The following is a 16,633-nucleotide window of genomic DNA, read 5'->3' on the forward strand; positions in this document are numbered from 1 at the left end:
GCAGGCCTGCCCTGCAGTGTGGGTTCTCCAGTGACAGTGGAGTCCGGGTGGATCCCGGCAGGCCTGCCCTGCAGTGTGGGTTCTCGAGTGACAGTGGAGTCCGGTGGATCCCGGCAGGCCTGCCCTGCAGTGTGGGTTCTCCAGTGACAGTGGAGTCCGGGTGGATCCCGGCAGGCCTGCCCTGCAGTGTGGGTTCTCGAGTGACAGTGGAGTCCGGGTGGATCCCGGCAGGCCTGCCCTGCAGTGTGGGTTCTTCAGTGACAGTGGAGTCCGGGTGGATCCCGGCAGGCCTGCCCTGCAGTGTGGGTTCTCCAGTGACAGTGGAGTCCGGGTGGATCCCGGCAGGCCTGCCCTGCAGTGTGGGTTCTCGAGTGACAGTGGAGTCCGGTGGATCCCGGCAGGCCTGCCCTGCAGTGTGGGTTCTCCAGTGACAGTGGAGTCCGGGTGGATCCCGGCAGGCCTGCCCTGCAGTGTGGGTTCTCGAGTGACAGTGGAGTCCGGGTGGATCCCGGCAGGCCTGCCCTGCAGTGTGGGTTCTTCAGTGACAGTGGAGTCCGGGTGGATCCCGGCAGGCCTGCCCTGCAGTGTGGGTTCTCCAGTGACAGTGGAGTCCTGGTGGATCCCGGCAGGCCTGCCCTGCAGTGTGGGTTCTCCAGTGACAGTGGAGTCCGGGTGGATCCCGGCAGGCCTGCCCTGCAGTGTGGGTTCTCCAGTGACAGTGGAGTCCTGGTGGATCCCGGCAGGCCTGCCCTGCAGTGTGGGTTCTCGAGTGACAGTGGAGTCCTGGTGGATCCCGGCAGGCCTGCCCTGCAGTGTGGGTTCTCCAGTGACTGTGGAGTCCGGGTGGATCCCGGCAGGCCTGCCCTGCAGTGTGGGTTCTCCAGTGACTGTGGAGTCCGGGTGGATCCCGGCAGGCCTGCCCTGCAGTGTGGGTTCTCGAGTGACAGTGGAGTCCGGGTGGATCCCGGCAGGCCTGCCCTGCAGTGTGGGTTCTCCAGTGACAGTGGAGTCCGGGTGGATCCCGGCAGGCCTGCCCTGCAGTGTGGGTTCTCGAGTGACAGTGGAGTCCGGGTGGATCCCGGCAGACCTGCCCTGCAGTGTGGGTTCTCCAGTGACAGAGAATAATGACAGTCATCTTGTGTCGCTGGTATCCTCATTGCGCCTCCTATTATTAGCTGTCACAGGTGTCCTCATTGTGTCATCTGTATAATCAGCTGTGTCATAGGTGTCCTTCTTGTTTTATCTGTGTCATTTCTGTGCCACCTGTGTCTTTATCGTGTCATCTGTGTCATCGCTGTGTCATAGATGTCCTATTATATTGTCTGTGTCATCGCTGTGTCATAGATGTCCTATTGTATTGTCTGTGTCATTGTTGTGTCATAGATGACCATTTGTATTGTCTGTGTCATCACTGTGTCATAGATGTCCTCATTGTGTCATCTGTGTCATCACCGTGTCACGGGTGTCCTCGTCGTGTCATCTGTGTCCTCTCTGTGTCATGGGTGCCCTGTTGTGTTGTCTGTGTCACATTGTGTCTTAGGTATCCTTGTCATGTTGTCTGTGGCATTGCTGTGTCATGGGTGCAGTGTTTTGTTGTCTGTGTCATTGTTGTGTCAACCTCATCATGTCATCTGTGTCACCACAGTGTCACAGGTATCCTTGTCATTTTATCTGTGTTATCAGTGTCACAGGTACCCTTGTCGTGTTGTCTGTGTCATTGCTGTGTCATGGGTGCAGTGTGTTGTCTACTTAATGGCTGTGTAAGCCTGAAGCCTTGTGTCATCACTGTGTCACAGGTGTCCTTGTTGTGCTGTCTGTGTCATCACTGTGTCACGGGTATCCTCGTCATGTCATCCATCTCATCGTGTGTCATTGGTGTCCTTGTCATTGAATCAGTTCCATAATTGTCATCACACTGCCCTCATCAGTGTCTTCAAGACACCGTGAATGCCTAGCAAAAGCCTCAGCTGTCCTCTGCTTCTCCACCTCCTGTGCTGGCTGTGTCCTCCTTGCTCTGCCTCTTCTTCCCGAGCAGGGTGGGCGGTGAGGGTGCAGCCATTAGCCTCACATGGAGATCAATGACACATAAAATACACAAGAAGGAAACCAGGAAAACAGCTGGGCTCTGACACAATTTTAAATTACAAAGAAGTGAACGATACAAATTATGGGGGTCTGACCATAATTTTTATGAATTCCTTTGACTCTGAAAATGGGGAAAGAGTCCTTAAACCAAAAAGCTATAAAAAAAATATTGTGGCAGAAATAGGGCCGGGAGTTTGGCCTAGTGGTAGAGTGCTTGCCTAGCATGCACGAGGAACCAGGTTCGATTCCTCGGTACCAGGTACACAGAATAAAAGCTGGACATGGTGCTGTGGCTCACGTGGTAGAACACTAGCCTTGACAAAGCCCAAGGACCGTGACCATGCCCTGAGTTCAAGCCCTAGGACTGGCAAAAAAAAGTGGCAGAAATAATAAATATATGATATTGAATTTTATATTTCTAACAATAGACAATACCATTAACAAACTGAAAATACAAGAAGTGGGGCATGCGGGAGGGGTAATTCCAGTGCAAACACGAGAGGGATAGGCACCTAAGTGTGCCTGGAGTCGTAGTTCTTGTACCTAAGTCACTTCCCTAGCCAGCTGGAATTGCACAATTGCTCCAATCAAATGCTTTCCCTTTCTTCTTGTTACTCCCCCACCCTCCCATCTCCTTCCCTTGGGGAGTTCAGGATGCTGCAGAGCTGGGCTGACAGGAGCCGCCGGAGAAGAATCTGGGAAAAACCAGTGAAGTACCAGATGCCTCTCGATTGTACTATTTCTGAAGAAACGTCCTTTAGAAAGAAACGGCCACATGGAGACATGCGTCAGAGCATGTGCAGCAGAGTGCTTGCAAAAATGAGAAAACTGAGTTTCCATGAATCAGAAAGCAGAAGGTTTTTTTGTGGTCGGTTATATTTAGGCAGTGAGATGACAAGGAAATTAGAAATAATAGAATAGTACTAAAAATGCTGAAACACAGGCATTAAAATAGAACCGGGAACTAAAGGCTGAAGCTTTCTCCTATTACCTTGTCTTCTCTTTTTAGATGTTAAGCAATTTACAACCTTAAAAAGATAGGGAGGCAGAACACCGCAGGGTAAGTTCGATGGGTGGAGTGTACTACCAGAAGGGCATGCCTTCCCACCCTCGCCCGCTGAGCCTGTGTTTGAGGTAGGCACTGTCTCTGTGTAGGAAGAAACAGTGATCCGCCGCCCCCTGCTTTGGGAAACATGCCAAACCAAGCCCACGGTACCAGTGGGAAATGACTCCAGGCGCTCCAGGTAGAAGACGCATGCCTGTAGGCGGGGATTCAATACAGCACCCCCAGATCAACGCTGCAAGACCAGCACCAAGAGCTGGGGTCCCCCCTCGCTCACCTCCCCTTCCCTTCCTTTTTTCCCCTACTTCACCTCTCCAAACTTGCCCTTGTGAGGCCCTCCTGTGTGTGGAAGCCCTGGACGCCTCTCCTGGGTCTCGGGCTCCTGTGAAGGCATGGGAGCTGGAGGCCCCTCCATCCTTCTTCCTTTCTTGCTCCGGTTGCACTAGAACTCACTGGTACAAAATATGTAAAATTAGCAAGTAGGAACTGTTAGCCTTAGTGAATACCACAGGCAGCAAGTGGCAGCGAGGAGAATGAGAGCTCTGGAAAATGCTAGAACGCACGGTGGGTGTGTGACTACCTGCCAGCAGGTGGACATCTGTGATGGGACGGGCTGTGCCTTGGGCAGGGGCTGCTGCTCTGGTCCTGACTCAGGCCGGGGCCAGGTGCCAGCCTGCTGGGCAGCCAGCTGAGCTGGGCGGAAATCCTGATTTGAATTGGAAGGGGAGAGGAAGGAGCTCTGGGGAGGACCGTTCCCTGGAGCAGACTCGGGGAGCAGACCCGAGGCCTCCCTGTGCCCTCAGTGTAACATGCTAAGACGTCGGAGGGACTGAACGTGGAGGGAGATGACTGTCCAGCTGCAGACTGAAGCTGGAGGGAGATGATCTGTCCAGCTGCAGAACCCTTCCCGTGATTCATGCTACTAGTCTCTAGGTGCCTTTGCTTGTGCACTGTCGCCTGGTAAACCTTTCAATTAAGAGCTCTGACCACAGTCGATGGCTTTACCTGAAACTAGCCTTCCATTGTGCCTGTCCATTCTGGCTCTTGTCCCCAGCCCTATCCCAAGACACAAGGCTGGGACACCTGGGACAGAGGTGGTTCCAGCCTGGCCTCCCCAGTGGACATGTGGGGCCTAGAGTGCTATGTGGCCCCGATGTGGGTGGCATGGGAACTCCCACCTCCGTGCCCTCTCATCCTGTGTGCTGCCTTCATGATGCCCTCTGAAGGAGGGCATGTGACCACAGCTGTCCTGGCCTCAGTGGAACCCCAGCCCTCCCCACTCAGTGAAACACCAGCCCCCCCATCAGTGGAACCCCAGCCCTCCCCCCTCAGTAAAACACCAGCCCTCCCCCTTCAGTGGAATTCCAGCCCTCCCCCTTCAGTGGAACCCCAGCCCTCCCCCCTCAGTGGAACCTCAGCCCTCCTCCTTAGTGAAACTCCAGCCCTCCTCCCTCAGTGAAACCCCAGCCCTCCTCCCTCAGAGGAACTCCAGCCCTTCCCATCAGTGGAACTTTAGCCCTCCCCCTTCAGTGGAACCCCAGCCCTCCCCTTTCAGTGGAACTGTTGTGCCCAAAATTTGGGATCCCCAAAGACCACCAAGGAGCCAAATCCAATGTAAAAGCACCAGAGTCTTTATTGCAAGCTCAATCCTGGACTCACAACTGACACAAGCGCAGCGGGTCTAAGTTGAGAGCGCCGATGCTCCTGTCAGCAGGGTTTTGATACAGAGTCAGGTCTCGGGGATTTCCAGCTGAGTTACTACATGATTGGTTCACCTTTAAGCTCAAAATCATGTTCTTATTGACTGTGGGCGCAAGTTTAAATAGAAAAGATTTACAATTCTCTCTTACGTCTGGGGCGCTGGTTTTGTCACCTGGTGACTAGTTGTTGGTGAGGCAATTTTGGGGAAAACATCATTAAGACACTTGGTGGTTTTTATTTCTGGTAAACAGATCTTTTAGTAAAATGGAGTCTAAATTCAAAATGGCTTCACTGTGGTTAGGGCTCTACAGAACCATAGCCCTCCCCCCTTCAAGTGGAATCCCAGCCCTCCCCCCTCAGTGGGACCTCAGCCCTCCCCCCTCAGTGGAATTCCAGCCCTCCCCCCTCAGTGGAATCCCAGCCCACCCCTCACTGGAATCCCAGCCCACCCCTCACTGGAATCCCAGCCCTCCCCCCTCAGTGGAATTCCAGCCCTCCCCCCTCAGTGGAATTCCAGCCCTCCCCCCTCAGTGGAACCCCAGCCCTCCCCCCTCAGTGGAACCCCAGCCCTCCCCCCTCAGTGGAACCCTGTCCTCGGGGGGAGTCTACGTCTCTCCATGGCATTCACCTGAGCACTGGACTTGGGGAATCCCTGCACACCCTTCTGCCTTCCTTCTTGCACACCCTGCTCTTCTGCGTGGGCCTCGTCTCTTTGGGCAGACCTTGACTGTATGGCTCTGGGGCTCCAGGCCTACCAGGGACAGCTCTGCCTCTGTGGGCAGACAGGCTGGGATGCACACTCGGCCACTCCCTCCCCAGTGGTGCTGGAGCTCTGTGAGGAGGAGAACCCATCCCAGGAAAGCCAGGTTGAAGCGTGGGGGGCTTGGCACAAGTGTGGCGGCCTGCCAGCCTGGTTCCAGCAGTGCTGGGCACTGTCACTGTGTCCCATTGAGGGCCACCGTTCTGTGCCTGGCAGTGATGTGCTGTGGACCCAGATCCTTCTCAGGAGGCGTCTGCTCCATTCACAGCCAGCAGCACCCTGACACCCTGCCTGGTGCCCGCTGCCCACTGCCGGCCAGGGAGGAGGAGGGCCCGCTTTCTATAGAGAGCAAGCTGCCACACCATGGGGTCAGGGCTCTGATGGCTTTCAGACTTGCTGTCGGTGAAGACAAATGAGCATGAAATAAATTGTCCTTGAGCAGCAGCAGCAGCGGCGGGCCTCTCGCTGGGCTCCTGTCTTCCTGGAGGCTCCTAAGCGGGAACCCACTTGCCCCAGTCCTGGAGCAGAGGAGAGAAGCCACCATCGACAACAATAATGAGCCCTGTCTTCAAATAGTGCAGCTTTTACAAAGATACGGCATTGCAGCTGCTGTGGGGACTTCACGCCAAAGATCACATCCCTTCCTCCCCCACGCATGTGTCCCCCGTGTCCTGGGCCCGGGTCTGTGGACACACCCCTGGGCTTGCCACATCCACACAGCAGGTCAGACAGACAGGCGTGGCTGACAGGAGAGACACAGATGGCCCGTGGCGGGTGGTCACAGCGCGAGCCAGACTCGGTGACCAGGTGGTTCTGGAGGAGAGGGAGCGCAGGGAGCACGTCTGGTTTCCAGCAGTGAGAATGCTGACTGGTGTACCCCAATGGTGTCTTCTCCAAGAACAAGTCAGCGCCTGGCGTCACCCTTCTTTCGTTACGAACGTTACAAAACTTCTTCTCACTCCTTTTCATCACTCTCAGGCCACACATGACAACTGGGAACGCGCTTTAACGCAACTCCATAGCGGTGGGAGAGGGGGTTCCCCTGGGGACTGCCGTCAGCTCATGGACCCAGGCCAACTGAGGCCAAGGGCCTGTGCACACTTCCTGTGTGGTCAGGGTGGTGTGCATGTGAGTGTGCACACATCTATGCCCCTGCACTTGCGTGTGCATGCCTGTGCATGGATAAACATGTGTACCTGTGTGTGCCTATCTATGTGTGTGCTGTGTGTGTAAGGCAGAGCTCAGATCTGTGAGTGACAGGGGGTTTTTCCCATAGTAAAGCAGCAGCTCGTAGCGCCCTGACTTCTCTACCCCTGGGGAGATAGAAGCTGCAGCACTTCTCACAAGGCGTGGTGAGGTTTTAGGGAGTCCGACGGTCAGAAGCCTCCTGTGCACCTGGCATGCAGTGAGAAAGCAGGGGCTCAGGTGTCAGGTCACCAGGCCTGGCACTGGACATGAGGAAAAGCCAAGCCTCGTGACACAGGGCCCTGAGAGGCTCGAGGAAGGGACCCACCTATGTGGGCAGGAGCGGTTCAACTTGCAGATGGGTGTGTGGTGTGTGCGTTAGGATTTGTAATAGAGCACCTCGTAGCCAGGGGAAGGGAAATCCCATTCACGTTCATTTTGAAACGTACAAAAGATACAAGAGTCAGGTGGCCTTGCACGCCCCGGGGACTCCAGGGCCTGAATGAACAGAATGGCCCCATAAAGGCTCGGTGGTGGCTGGGTGGGTTTGCAGGCTCTGACCTAGGAGGGCAGGGTCTGTCCTCCACTGCCTCAGCCCAGCCCTCCAGGGACGGCAGTGTAGATTCATATGGTTGGTTTCCCGTGGTGTGCTCCTGAGAGAGGGCAGGAACTTTAAGAGTAGGACTTGGGGGACAATTTTGGCCATTGATGATGTGCCTTTGAAGAGGCTGGTGGGAGCCCAGGCCTGGCCCCTTCCTCTGACTTGCCCAGTAGCCAATAGGAGAGGGGTTTTGCTGCTGCAGACCTAAGTGACAGGGCCAACCAATTACAGACTGAAGCCTTCAAAACGAGGGGCCAAAGCAGACCACCCCCTCCTGACTGCTGGCAGCACAGGGACACGTGAGGGCGACACTGACGTCCCCCCTCAGCCAGGAGACGCACTCGGCACCACGACCTGACCCCAGGTCCTCGGGCTGCAGGCAGAGCCTGGAGCCAGCAGGCTCTTACACGAGCCCCCGGAAGATGGTAGGGTGAAGAGCTCAGGGGTGGAGCAGGGGCGAGGGAAAACAGACAGAACTGTGGCATATGCTTCCCCAGGCCTGCCCACAGGACGAGCCACACACATCCCGTCTCAGGACCCGTCCCAGGGAAGCGAAGATGGAGGGGCGAAGCCTCTTCCCGCAGCCCCCAGCTGCCTCTCCTAAGAGCCATGGCATCTACCACGGGAGGCTCGCTGGCTCTGCCTCCTGAGCCACAAAGTCCCTGCCTGAGGGTGCAGGGGTGCTGCCGTGGGGTGAACGTGGGGGCAGCGATTCCTCCCTGGCTGGTATGAGGGGTCCATGGTTTGGGTGACCAGGCCCAGCCTGCCGACCAGCAGCAAGCAGTGAGGACGTCGGGATGACAGTCTCCATCTGGTCTCCCGAGATCTGGTCAATCCCATCCCCTCGGCCTGGTCTCCGGAGGTCTGGTCACTCCCGTCCCCTCGGCCTGGTCTCCCGAGGTCTGGTCACTCCCGTCCCCTCAGTCTGGTCACTCCTGTCCCCTCGGTCTGGTCTCCCGAGATCTGGTCACTCCCGTCCCCTCGGCCTGGTCTCCTGAGATCTGGTCATTCCCGTCCCCTCGGCCAGGTCTCCGGAGGTCTGGTCACTCCCGTCCCCTCGGCCTGGTCTCCTGAGATCTGGTCACTCCCGTCCCCTCGGCCTGGTCTCCCGAGATCTGGTCACTCCCGTCCCCTCGGCCTGGTCTCCTGAGATCTGGTCATTCCCGTCCCCTTGGCCAGGTCTCCGGAGGTCTGGTCACTCCCGTCCCCTCGGCCTGGTCTCTTGAGATCTGGTCACTCCCGTCCCCTCAGCCTGGTCTCTGGAGGTCTGGTCACTCCCGTCGCCTTGGCCTGCTTCTGTCATGTAGAAGCAGCAGATGATTCCTCAAGTGTCACTTTAAATGAACACTAAATGTTCCCTCCTGAGCCCCAATTCCCAGTCTGCCCGCAATGCCCTGGAAGAGAGGAGGGAGAACGAATTATCTTTCATATGATGAACAGGAAGCTGCTGGGGTTTGAAAAATGACAAAGCAACAAGCGGAGCCTTTTACTGAGTGTGGCAAGCTTGGGGTGGAACTATCACTGAGAAATAATGGAGTGCTGAGCTGTGAGCCTGCAGCCGCATTGGCGTGCAGCTCACATCCAGGGAGAGGAGAGAAGCAGCTCCGCTCAGCCGGCACTGACTTTGCCATCGATCTCCTTCCCAGAATTGCTGAGCACCCGGAGCCGCCCTCAGCCGCTCCGTCTGCGGCTGACATGGGACTGACACTGCCAGGCACGGCAGTGGTTAGACAGGAAGGGAGGAGAGCAGGAGAGTGAAAGCAGGCCCTGCCGACGAGCCCTAGCCTTGCTGGGATGAGTTCTGCAGGCCTTGGCTCCAAGGACTCCGGTGGGCCATCCCGAGGTGATGCCTGCCCGGGAGCCTTGGCCAGGAAGGTGGTGCAATGTGGATAAAACAAGATGGAGAGGTATTGACAATACCCTATGTGTTTTGTGATTCATTTCCAAAGCCTCCATATCTTCTTCATCTCATTGGGGGAAAAAACACAAAAACAGCGAATGCATTTATTCACTGTGAACTGGCTTCAGGGAGATGCTAGCTACAGAACTAGAAAATCTAAGTGATTTGCAGCACGTGAGGCTGGATAAATATTTAATATGGCGGGGGTTTGGTTGCCATTTGCCTGTAGTAGTTTCTTCCCCAGAGCTCTGGACTGTAAGGGGACTTAGTTCATAGCACCAGAGCACAGGAACTGAGGACAATGACCTGAGCTCACAGCTCCTGCTCCTTGGCTGTCAGCTGTCTTCACCCCACATATCCCCTGGGCTTGGTGAACTCCCAGCTGCTTCAAAGGCTAAGACACCTGCAGACAGGGTGGCAGACCACCTTCCGCTGCCCGGTTCTCCTCAGGACGGCTTTGGCTAGTCGGGGTCATCTGAGATTCCAGAACTTTAGCATTTTTTTCCTGGTTCTCTGAACCCTGCCTTTGGAATGTCAGTGGGAAATGGATTAGAGGTGTGGTTTGAGTTAAATAGCACAAGCGTTTCTCAAAGAAACCAAAAACAACTTTAAGTGACCTGAAATAAAATAAACAAGAGCCCAGGAAATAAATTGCAGTGGAAAGTGGGAAGGACAGAAGAACTGCCTGAACTAGGAGATAAATGTGCGAAGCGGCTGAGATGTACTCGGGATGGGATGCAGAGGGAAGTTCCGAGCTCCATTCCCTGAGAGGACGCGGGGACGGGGACGGGAGAGCGAGGAGGTCACTTCCCTGTGGGGGCCACGGCTCCGATCCACGCACAGCGAGATGAACAGAATCGCCACCCACCCAACACCTAGTCCACTGAGGACAGACGGCCACCCATCAGGACTTAATGGGTCTAAGGTCGAAAGCAAAAAGGTCCTCAAGCAGTTACGCCGCAGTGTAGAAATGCTGGCAATCGAAGAAAGCAAGGAGAACAATGATGCAACCAAGTCTCAGGAGACAGTGGCAGAGGAGGAAACCCGGGGTCTCAAAGAACCGCAGATAGGAATACTCCGTGAAATGAAGGAGATACTTACGAGCAACTACACGAGCACAGAGTTCACAAGAAGAAATAAAGGGGTTCAGTGAAAACACAGGTACAAAGCTAAGAGAATCCCAGAGGGCAACATCGAAGGGCTACACGCCGCAAGAGAACACAGCCCACCGACAAAGGATGTGAACCAATGAGTGAACAAAGGTGTGCCGTCCTAAAACTCAGGGCCCCCACGCGGAAATGGAGCTGGGAAACGGGGGACGGATGGAGGGGGCTAACGGAAGATTCCCTGAACTCATGAATTCAAATTCTTCTGAGCAACTGTTTGAAAATAATAAAAACAAATTAAGCAAAGAATAGGAGGGACAGCAGATGGCTGCTCCTGGGCCCCGGCGGGGCTCCTGAGGTCTCCCTAGGAGCCCAGGGCAGGCTCCAGGTGGAAGCCCTGCCCACAGGGGTTTCCAGTGGAAGCAGGCGTGACCCAGCCAGCCTGTCGCCCCTTCTTCCCTGCTGCTCCCTGCTTGGGAAACGCAGTTGATTTAAGAGTGAGGATTGTGGGTCCGCGGCAGCAGCAGCTCACTCCCCAATGCTCCGTCCTTAGAATTCTCGCACCCTCCCCCTCCATCCCACCCCTCGAGGTGGGCTATTCATTTTACAGAGAATGGTGCTCTGTTGGTGAACGTTAAGGACAGTGTCTCTTGTTCTTCTCTATTAAGCTTGTCTGGCAAATGCAGAAAGGAAGTTTGACAACCTAATAATCCCTCATAGATCGCCAATAGCAACTCTGAAAGGGGTGTGTGTGTGTGTGTGTGTGTGTGTGTGTGTGTGCCTATGTGTGTTATTCATAGAATTAGAATTTGTCTTTTTTTGGGGGGGGGTTGTGCTCTGAAGTGAACTATCTAACCCCGAAGATGTTGTACCTTTAATATCTGTGAAAACTAAGACTCTTTTGTATTCAACCAGTAGATAATCAACTTTAATTATGTTCAAAATTATTAAGTTTCTCCTTAGAAATACTATTTATTTCTTCATATATCAGGGTGTCAATAGAAATGACTGGGAAGTGATGGATTCAGCAAGTCTTGGCTTGAGGGAGAAGAGAAATGAAATCATGTTTGTACTGAAACCACACTGAGATCCCAGGCAAAACGTGCAGAAATTTCTAGGAAAGGTTTTCACTGGTCTGAAGTGGTGATTTTTATCTCCGATCAGACAGTCTGCAGCACTTGACAGATTTGGAAACATCTAAAGTGGGTAGAGGAAAGCACACACCTTGTCCTAGAGGGTTGACACGGAGCTCAAGAAAGCAAATGGACACTGAGCGATGTGCTTGTTGATGTTCTAAGAATCTTGTTATACTTACAAATCTATTGAATTTGACATTTTAAAATATGTTTGCGTGTGTGTGCCTTAGGTCCTGGGGCCTTACAGCCAGGGCACTCTCCCTGAGCCATTTCGCTCAAGGCTGGCACTTTACAACTCGAGCTACAACTGCACATGCAGTTTTGTGGTCGTTGATTGGAGTCGAGAGTCGTACGGACCCTCCTGAGCAGGCTGGCTCTGAACTGTGATCCTCAGATCTCAGACTCCAGAGTAGTTACGATTACAGGCATGAGCTACACTAACACATAATTATGTAAGTATCCAAACTTGGGCCAGTTATATTTTTTCATCCATCCTGCCCCCAGTCATGGTTTGGCTCTGAGGAGCACTGTTTCTCCATGGAGAGGCAGGGGGCGTCCGGGCTCCAGATCCTCCAGCCTGGACAGCAGCAGCTCTGGGGGTATGGAGGAGCAGACCCCAGCAGTGGTGAATGCCTGCCAGCACTCCCGAGTGCCACAGCACCCAGGAAGACAGGGCAGTGAGGCACCAGGAGGTGGCCAGGGGCAGAGGCAACAAGGCTGGGGACACCAATGGGCTCGCCTGACACAGGGTAGTGGTCCCTGGAGAAACCACGCAGAATGGCCCAGGCCTGCTGCCCCTGCGGTGACGGCGGCCCGACATGTGCCCGGACCACGGACACCTGAGCTCACAGCTCCTGCTCCTTGGCTGTCAGCTGTCTTCACCCCACATATCCCCTGGGCTTGGTGAACTCCCAGCTGCTTCAAAGGCTAAAACACCTGCAGACAGGGTGCCAGACCACCTTCTGCTGCCCGGTCCTCCTCAGGACGGCTTTGGCTAGTCGGGGTCATCTGAGATTCCAGAATTTTAGCATTTTTTTCCTGGTTCTCTGAACCCTGCCTTTGGAATGTAAGTAGGGAATGGATTAGGACAAAGTGAGAGAGCCAACTTTTATTTTCCTACTTGTTTATTTTATTAAATTGATCATTATTTTCAGTTTATAAAATGGAGTATTTACAGCTATAAAAAATGGAATACTTGTAGGTAATCTTTGGGGATGGAGTAGTTCATGGCACAGGTGGGTTTTAATTGTGTTTATGCCAGAGCTGATGGAGCTGTTTGTCCAGGCCATATCAGGTATTTCGTTTATTTACCTTTCGGATGTCTGTAATTTCTTCACAGTTTGCTTATGCCGGAGCTGATTGATCTGTTTTTGATGGGTGGCATTTGGCTTTTCCCCGTGTTTTCACCGCCATGCAGTTTTTCCAGGTCAGGTGGAAGCCTCTGCTTGCCGGTGGGCAGGGATTGCTCAGGCGTCCATCGGGGAGGGGCCTTAGTGGAACCAAGGCCTTGTTCCTCGCTCCAGCGCCTGACAGGAGCAGGTGGTGCGCAGGGACCCTGAGGCTCCGGTTCCCAGCTCTCCCCAGGGGACACCACCCCCTCTCATCGCAGGGCTCCAGCTGCCACCAGGACGTATGGGCTGCGGAGTCACAAGGCCGACACGCAAGTTTCACATGGCTCTAGAAACTCAGACACAGGAACTTGTGTTGAGTTTTTAGACCATGCCTTGGAATAGAGTCCAGCATTTAAAAATGAACAAAATAGCTTGTGTCCCCAGGAGAAGGATTCGTAGGAATCTCCCAGCTTTCTCTGAAGTCTACAGAAAGAGAGTGGAGAAGGAGTATCTTCTGCATTTCTCTGAGATCTTGAGGGCTCTCTGAGCAGCCGCGAAGGCGTCTCTCTTCAGCTCCAGACACAGTGAGCTCAGAGACATGCAATCGTTTTTTTGTGCACCTACAACCTCAGAAATGTATTTGTCAGTTGACACCGAGTTTGCAAATCATCATTTGTAATCCGATAGGGACACGTCTACATCTACATATAAATAGGATAGACGTGAAAGGAAGCTGACTCTTCACAGGACGAGAAGTCTGACGCATACCCCTGTGTGCTGTTTTGGGGGTACCAGGACCCCCGAGGGACTGGCTCCAGAAAACATGACCTCCCCGCCCTGTGATTCCCGGATGCAGCCAGCACAGAATCTAGGCCTTCTCCTGGAGTATAAATCTGCCCTCCTTCCTCGTGGCTGGCAGCACAAAGTAGACCCATAATAGCTGACACGTGAAATTCACTTGGCTTTGTGCATGATGCACAGAACTTGTGATTTAGATGCATCCCTTTGCGAGTCTCGGCACTTGCCACGTCACTTCATATTTCAGCCCCTCCCTCAAGGTCAATGTAAAGTAATTTAACATCATAACCTAATCGCATATTGATTAATGCAAAGAAAACAATCTTCTGAGCAGGTTCTCACTTCATCTTATATAGATGACCAAATGCGCAGAATTGCCTGGGAGTCTGACAGGAAATGAGTTTGCTATGATCCACAGTGGGGATTAATATCTTTACTCTTTTTTTTTTTGCATTGTTTTGTTTTTTGCTTTTGGCTCTCTGTTCTTTGGCAGTACTGGGGTCTGAACTCATGGCCTGGCATAAGATGGCTGAGCCGCCCTTCCAGCCCTGCTTGTTTGCATGGCAGGGTCTGGTTTCTGGCCTACACATGGGGGGCTATGCGCTGTCTGCCTCCAGGCTCTGCCTTGATGGGGGAACCTCTGCCACCGAGCAACTGTTCACCCCACTTCCCTCCGTGAAGAATCTCTCAGGTGTGTTCCCTCGGCTGCTCAGACTCTGGCATCATCCACGTCCACCTTTGCGTGGTTTGGAGTGGCAGGCCCCCCGCCATGGCTTTAGATGAGGACGAACGAGCCGTTCTCAGCACCAGACCCCGCATTCTCAGTTCCGGAGTGGACTGCGGGCGGGCGGAGTCACCAGCCCCCGTTCAGCAGGGGAGATGAATGACAAATGACCTTTCCTACATTCCCCAGCCCTTGCCAGGCTCCAGGAGAATGGAAGGGAGTTGTGAGTCCTGTCAGCAATCCAGGGGCTGGGACGGGCTGGGGGCCTGAAGCCTCCTCCATCAAACAGCTCTCCAAACCAGGGCCAGTGGGTGTGACAGGCGGTGACTACTTCAGAACGGACACAAGGGCTGTGTAAACTCCAGTAAACCAAATCTGGATGAACACATGCACTGTGTTGTGACAGGACAGAGGAGACGAGGCAGGGCTGTGTGCCGTCCGCCTAGCAGAAACCCAGACCGTGGCTGGGAGGCAGAAGCGGTGAGGCACTGTGACAGGAGGCAGGAGCAGAGGTCCCCCGTCCATCTCAGCATCCCCACAATATAAGGTGAGACACCCCAGACAGACGCCCATGGACTGGGCTTCTCAGAGCACCAGGGTTTGCTGGCAGGATCTGCAATTCAATGCACTTCCTTCAGACGTGACCGTGAGAACAGATTACGTTTGTGGGCAAAACCAGACACAAATGGCTTCATGGTGGTCAAGCCAGATGGAGAGCTGCTAGAGGCTTCTGGGAGAATGCAAACCACTGAATGTGACCACTGACTTCTGTACACAATAGGTGGAATTTGTCTTTCCACCAACTGCTGCACGAGCGTCCGCTCCCTTCTCCCGCACCTTGTGCTCCATACGTGAAAAGGAGAATGCGTGCCGGCATTTTCTCCTCTCCTGCAGATCTGGTTGGAACCTAACATTTATTCTGAAGGCCGGGGAGCCATTCAGGGCAGTGTGAGGACCTCTCGGGACGGCCCACAGGGCTGGAGCCACCAGGATGCCGCTTGGCTGTCCGCGGAGAAGGGGGTCTGACGGTGCAGCTCCCTGAGAACTCCAGAGGGAGTGAGGGGAAGAGGCATGCTTGGTTGAACTTGAAAGCTCCCTAAGGAGCCTTCCCACCCCGTCATTTCTCCGTGGGTACCTGCTGATGGGGACTTTTCTTTCCGGAAGGAAGCCCAGCCTGACCACCAGGATCTTACTGAGTCTCAGGAGCTGGGCCCCGGACTTTGCAGGCCGCACAATGTCTGCAGGCCTGCACGCTTGCTCTGCTGTCGACTTGATTTATCCAAAGTGCTGCTTCTTCTCAGTGGCAGTTGCCCGGATGCTGCTTCAGGGAGCTCGCACAAGAGTGTGGAGAGATGCCGGCGGGGAGTCCTCTCTTCACACATGCATGAAGCTGTGATTTCCTCACACACCAGTGCAAGCTGAGCTGTGGGGACGCAGCCTGCTTTCCTTGTCGAGTTTGGTAGAAAGTCTGGCATCGCATTAAAGAATAGAAGTCTGTAGCCTACTTCAAGCTCGCTCTTGAGATAAATATTCCAGTTCCCGTCTAGAGACTGGTGAATCCTTTTCTATTTTTTAACTCAAAAGCTTTGCCAGCGCATGCCCATGTCCCCGGCTCTTTGTGGCAGTTGTCCTCACACCGACTGTGGGGGGACCCTAGGCCCGGGCTCTCTGCACCCTCACGCCCGGCCCTCTGCTGTGGGGTGCTCCCTGTGTGGCAGTGTTAGTCTACCGGCAACCTCAGAGCCACCGGGCCCTGGGCCGCTTTCCAGAGGAGTTCCCCTGAGTGAAGTGAGCCCAGCCCGCGGCGGGCTTCCTGGAGGAGGCGACACCACACAGAGCCTGCAGCTCTGGCTTCCCACTCAGTCCCGGAGCCATCGGTGAATGCAGCGCTGAGCCTCCCCTCCCTCCTCCATCCCTGGGTCACAGGGGCTATGGAGTCCTGTCCAGGAAGCCCCTCTGTGGGCCATCACTCCTCGAGGTTCCCACGCTCTGCAGACGCGGCAGGCCTGCTCCACGGTCCCGGAGCCTCTCAGGCCGGGCTCTCTGCGCCGTCCGTGGGGCCTTCAGCATTCGGATGCTTCCTCCTTACTGGCTGCTTTGAGGATGCTCACGGCTCGTGGGGCTCCGCAGTGCTTCCTGCAAGGTTAGCTTGGAAAAGCCTGGCTGGTCACCATCCCTGCTGCCATGTGTCACAGCTGTAGAAGGCCCCGGCCACGGAGCAGGGTTGTTCCCGCGGGAGGGGA

Source organism: Megascapheus bottae, chromosome 15, assembly GCF_031878675.1.
Source record: "Megascapheus bottae isolate mThoBot1 chromosome 15, mThoBot2.hap1, whole genome shotgun sequence".
In the NCBI taxonomy this organism is placed as follows: domain Eukaryota; kingdom Metazoa; phylum Chordata; class Mammalia; order Rodentia; family Geomyidae; genus Megascapheus; species Megascapheus bottae.